This window comes from Ranitomeya imitator, chromosome 3, assembly GCF_032444005.1.
Source record: "Ranitomeya imitator isolate aRanImi1 chromosome 3, aRanImi1.pri, whole genome shotgun sequence".
In the NCBI taxonomy this organism is placed as follows: Eukaryota; Metazoa; Chordata; class Amphibia; order Anura; family Dendrobatidae; genus Ranitomeya; species Ranitomeya imitator.
In genome coordinates this window covers 178,427,253-178,432,785 of record NC_091284.1, presented here as the reverse complement: position 1 = coordinate 178,432,785, position 5,533 = coordinate 178,427,253, and the positions used below count along the sequence as shown (strand labels likewise).

Genomic DNA, 5,533 nt, shown 5'->3' with positions numbered 1-5,533 from the left:
TGAAGAGGCAGGAGGAATGACACGCCGGGACCCGAACGAGGAGCGGCCGGAGCAAGCAGGGACAGCGCGCCGGCGCCAGAAGCGGCGCGACGAGGGTAAGTAGCGGCGGCCGTAACAACGGGGGTATAACAAATAATAAAAAAAAAATGTTATAATCACTATAGAGCACACATTGTAGGAAATGACAAACAATACAGACGATAAGCCTTTAATCCCAAATGCAATCCAATGTCTGAAGCCTTTTAACCAAATAAAACAGACATGACTGTGAAAAGAGTTTTATTGAAATTAATTTGTTCTTTAGAAGATAATCATAATACTTTGAAGTTTATATTGATTGTCAAAGTAAGACTAGAACATAATATATTTAATATAGTAAAAAAATTATATCTCTATTATATTTAAAATATCTATTAAACACGTACATAAACACAGCAACTATTAGTGAAATTTTGAGATATTTTCAAGTAAATTGCAGATTTGTTCTATATGAAATGGCAAGAAAAAAACATGTTCCAAACTCATAAAAAACACATAGTTCCAACATTATAATGTTGTAGAAATTATTGATGAACTAGTAATAACATTAAAAAGGGAACTTCACACCAATTTCTTACAGAATATTCCTATGCCGCTGTATTATGTGAATTAATCATAAGTGGTAAAGTAACACTGCACTGTATGTATGCATTTTTATCTTGTTAAACTCGTTAATAGTCTGAGAAATGTAAATGATACATAATAAAAAAATAACAAATGGTGAATTTTAAATTACACATTTTACAACTACATTCAACAAAATTGAATTTGCATGAAGAAAAAGTTGCGAAATCATGAAAAAATATTAGCGATATGGAAATAATAAAATGAAAACAAAATTTTCATAACATCTTGATTTTTCAGTATCAGTACCACAAGTATGAATGCCATGCACAAAAATACATGCACTTATATGCCTTGTAATGCTATCCATGAAGTTATCTAAGTTTTCTACGAAATGTTTTCCACCAAGACACTTGGGCACGCAGATCACCAAGATCTGTTTTTGGTAGCTCATTTTGCAATTCCAGATCAATGATGTCCCAGATGTGCTCAATGGGAAATAAGTTTGAGGATGATGCAGGTCATGGCAGTACATTTATGCCACACAGGCTGCTCACAGTATCACAAGCAACATGCGTCCTGGCTTTGTCATGTTAAAAAATGGCTCCTGGGACATTTTGGAGAAATAGCCGTACCACTGGTTCAACAATCAAACCAACGTAACAATGACTACTGAACATTTGGAATCCTACACCAAAATCGTGGGAGTAGGACTGGTGTGACAGAAACCATCTCTTGAGAAAGACTGCTTGGGTTGCACACATGGTCTTGATACTGATCTCTGACTATCATTGTGCACAAGACAAGAGTGGGACTCACTGTCAAGAAGATAAGCATCCATGCCAGCCTCTACTGCTCTTTTGTTCTGCACCATGATAACCTTTGAGAGAAGTGGCATAAGTTATTAAGAGGTACTCATGAGGGAAATTAATACCAGTCTTACTCCCGGGATTATTTTATGGGATGGCATAATTTATGGAAGCAGAATCCCTCTAGTCTTCATTCCAGGTACATTAAGAGTTCTGCATTACATTGATTTGGTCTTGGAACCAGCTGCTGGGCCTTTGCTCCAAAGTGTCCCAGGAGATGTTTTTCAACAGGAAAATGCTAAGCTGCATTTTGCTCATGCTACTGTGAGCAGTCTGCGTGGCCTAAATATGGTACCGCGACCTGAAAGAATCTTGTGACTTGTCTCCCATCAAGCAGATCTGGGACATAATTGATTAGAACTTGAGCTGCCAGCAGGGGATTTTGATGATTTGGGAATACAGATGCATTCAACATGGCAGAACATCCCACTAATGGCATGCCAAGGTGCATGTATTTCTGTATGTCTCTCATACTCGATACTGAATAAATCAAAGATGATTAGACAATTTTCTTTCCATTTTTGTCATCATCTACATATAATTAAGAAATATATATATATATACATATATATATATACACACAGATATATATATATATATGTATATATGTATATATGTTTGACTCTGATCTCTCCTTCACATCTCATATACAATCACTTGCCCGCTCTTGCCGCTTACACCTAGAGAACATCTCTAGAATCTGCCCTTTTCTCACCATGGAAACAACAAAAAAACTCACTGTTGCCTTGATCCACTCTCTCCTGGACTACTGCAATGCTCTATTAATTGGCCTCCCCGTTACTCGACTTTCTCCTCTCCAGTCCATCCTTAATGCAGCAGCCAGGGTTGTCCATCTATCTAATCGGTATTCAGACGTGTCTGCTCTTCTCCAATCGTTACACTGGCTGCCCATTCATTACAGAATCCAATTCAAAGTACCGTATATACTCGAGTATAAGGCGAGATTTTCAGCCCAAATTTTTGGGCTGAAAGTGCCCCTCTCGGCTTATACTCGAGTCAAGGTGGGTGGCAGGGTCTGCGGGTGAGGGCGCTGAGGCATACTTACCTGCTTCCAGCGATCCTGACCCTCCCCGCCTGTCCCACGGTCTTCGGTGCTGCAGTTCTTCCACTGTTCAGCGGTCACGTGGGACCGCTGATTAGAGAAATGAATATGCGGCTCCACCTCCCATAGTCATTTCTCTAATCAGCAGTAACGGTGACCGCTGATAGAGGAAGAAGCTGCGGCACCGAAGACAGCTGTCCGGGAGAAGGAGCCGGACGCCGGGACCAGGTAAGTATAGCATATTTACCTGTCCCCGTTCCAGCCGCCGCTCCATCTTCCCGGCGTCTCTCCGCTCTGACTGTGCAGGTCAGAGGGCGCGATGACGCGTATAGTGTGCGCGCCGCCCTCTGCCTGATCAGTCAGTGCAGAGAGACGCCGGGACTGGACGCTGGGAGCTGCAAGCAAGAGAGGTGAATATGGCATTTTTTTTTTTACTGCAGCAGCAGCGGCACAGATTTATGTGGAGCATCTATGGGGAAATATGAACGGTGCAGAGCACTATATGGTGCACAGCTATGGGGAAATATGAACGGTGCAGAGCACTATATGGCACAGCTATGGGGAAATATGAACAGTGCAGAGCACCATATGGCACAGCTATGGGGAAATATGAACGGTGCAGAGCACTATATGGCACAGCTATGGGGAAATATGAACGGTGCAGAGCACTATATGGCACAGCTATGGGGAAATATGAACGGTGCAGAGCACTATATGGCACAGCTATGGGGAAATATGAACGGTGCAGAGCACTATATGGCACAGCTATGGGGAAATATGAATGGTGCAGAGCACTATATGGCACAGCTATGGGGAAATATGAATGGTGCAGAGCACTATATGGCACAGCTATGGGGAAATATGAACGGTGCAGAGCACTATATGGCACAGCTATGGGGAAATATGAACGGTGCAGAGCACTATATGGCAGAGCTATGGGGAAATATGAACGGTGCAGAGCACTATATGGCACAGCTATGGGGAAATATGAACGGTGCAGAGCACTATATGGCACAGCTATGGGGAAATATGAATGGTGCAGAGCACTATATGGCACAGCTATGGGGAAATATGAACGGCGCAGAGCACTATATGGCACAGCTATGGGGAAATATGAACGGTGCAGAGCACTATATGGCACAGCTATGGGGCAAGAATGAACGGTGCAGCGCACTATATGGCACAGCTATGGGGCAATAATGAACGGTGCAGAGCACTATATGGCACAGCTATGGGGCAATAATGAACAGTGCAGAGCACTATATGGGGCACAGCTATGGGGAAATAATGAACATGCAGAGCACTATATGGCACAGCTATGGAGAAATAATGAACGGTGCAGAGCACTATATGGCACAGCTATGGGAAAATAATGATCTATTTTTATTTTTGAAATTCACCGGTAAATGCTGCATTTCCACCCAAGGCTTATACTCGAGTCAATAAGTTTTCCCAGTTTTTTGTGGCAAAATTAGGGGGGTCGGCTTATACTCGGGTCGGCTTATACTCGAGTATATACGGTACTTGTTCTCACCCACAAAGCTGTCCACAGTGCGGCACCCCCTTACATCTCCTCCCTCATTTCTGTCTATAGGCCTAACTGACCACTGCACTCTGCAAACGACTTTCGACTAACCTCTGCACTAATCCGTACCTCCCACTCCCGATTCCAAGACTTCTCCCGTGCTGCGCCAATCCTCTGGAATGCTCTACCCCAAGATATTAGGACCATCCACATTTTGCATAGTTTTAGGCGCTCCCTCAAAACACATTTGTTCAGAGCGGCCTATCACGTTCCATAATCAAAGTTATTTTATGTTTAAGTGTGTGTGTGTGGCCCATTCACCACTTCCATCTATACCCCACCCCCGGAAAATGGCTGGACCATCATTGTAAATACACACCTCTACCTTGTATCTTCCCACCTCATTGTAGATTGTAAGCTCTCACAAGCAGGGTTGTCTTATTTTGCTTTAATTATTCTATTGTTAATATTGTTACTTATGACTGTTGTGTTTGAAACTGTTAAACTGTAAAGGGCTGCGGAATATGTTGGCACTATATAAATAAAAATTATTATTATTATATATTCATATACAGCTCTGGAAAAAATTAAGAGACCACCACATCAAAATCCTGTCATGGGCAGCCCAATCTCCAGACCTGAACCCCATTGAACACCTCTGTAATGTAGTCAAGATGATGATGGATTGTCACAAGCCATCAAACAAAGAAGAACTGCTTAACTTTTTGCACCAAAAGCAGTGTGAAAGACAGGTGGAAAGCATGCCAAGACGCATGAAAGCTGTGATTAAAAATCATGGTTATTCCACAAAATATTTATTTCTGAACTCTTCCTGAGTTAAAACATTAGTATTGTTGTTTCTAAATTATTATGAACTTGTTTTCTTTGCATTATTTGAGGTCCGAAAGCACTGTTTTTTTTAATTTTGACCATTTTTCTTTGTTAGAAAAAAATACAAAATGTGTTGCTTGGAAATTCGGAGACATGTTGTCAGAAGTTTATAGCCTAAAAGAACAATTTACATTTTACTCAAAAATACCTATAAAGAGAAAAATCAGACAAACTGAACATTTTGCAGTGGTCTCTTAATTTTTGCCAGAGCTGTATTTTGATCCTGTGATTTTTATAATTCCACATCTTTTCCTTCCTTGTTGAGCATGTATATAACTTATAACTACAGTAGGTCAGAACTCCTTAGGGGAAAAAAACAATTTTGGGGTGTAATAATTATTGTGCAAAATACTGGATCACATCATAACAAAATTATAAAAAAAAATGCCATAATCAGCAAATTGTGTGTTAAATTTATACTGCCATGTGCAAGATTTTTATACAGTTGTCAGGCACTCACAACTATTGCAAATGAATATTGTAGTTCAAGACATAATAATACATTAAGAGAAGAAGGCTTAGCTTTTGTGGTATGTGTACATGACTGTTGTAAAAGTTATCTACAGTAAGATTGGCTTCAGA

The 5,533-nt window shown here is 40.8% G+C and overlaps 1 protein-coding gene across 1 annotated transcript in view; it reads right to left on the bottom strand.

Moving 5' to 3' along the window:
- Positions 1-262: 262 nt before the first annotated feature.
- Positions 263-5,533, bottom strand: part of LOC138673067 (amine oxidase [flavin-containing] A-like) — a 141,793-nt gene continuing 136,522 nt past the window's right edge. The window contains exon 15 of the mRNA XM_069761648.1: positions 263-5,533. This exon is cut by the window's right edge and continues 1,618 nt beyond it. The gene's annotated coding sequence lies outside the window, so the exon portion shown is untranslated.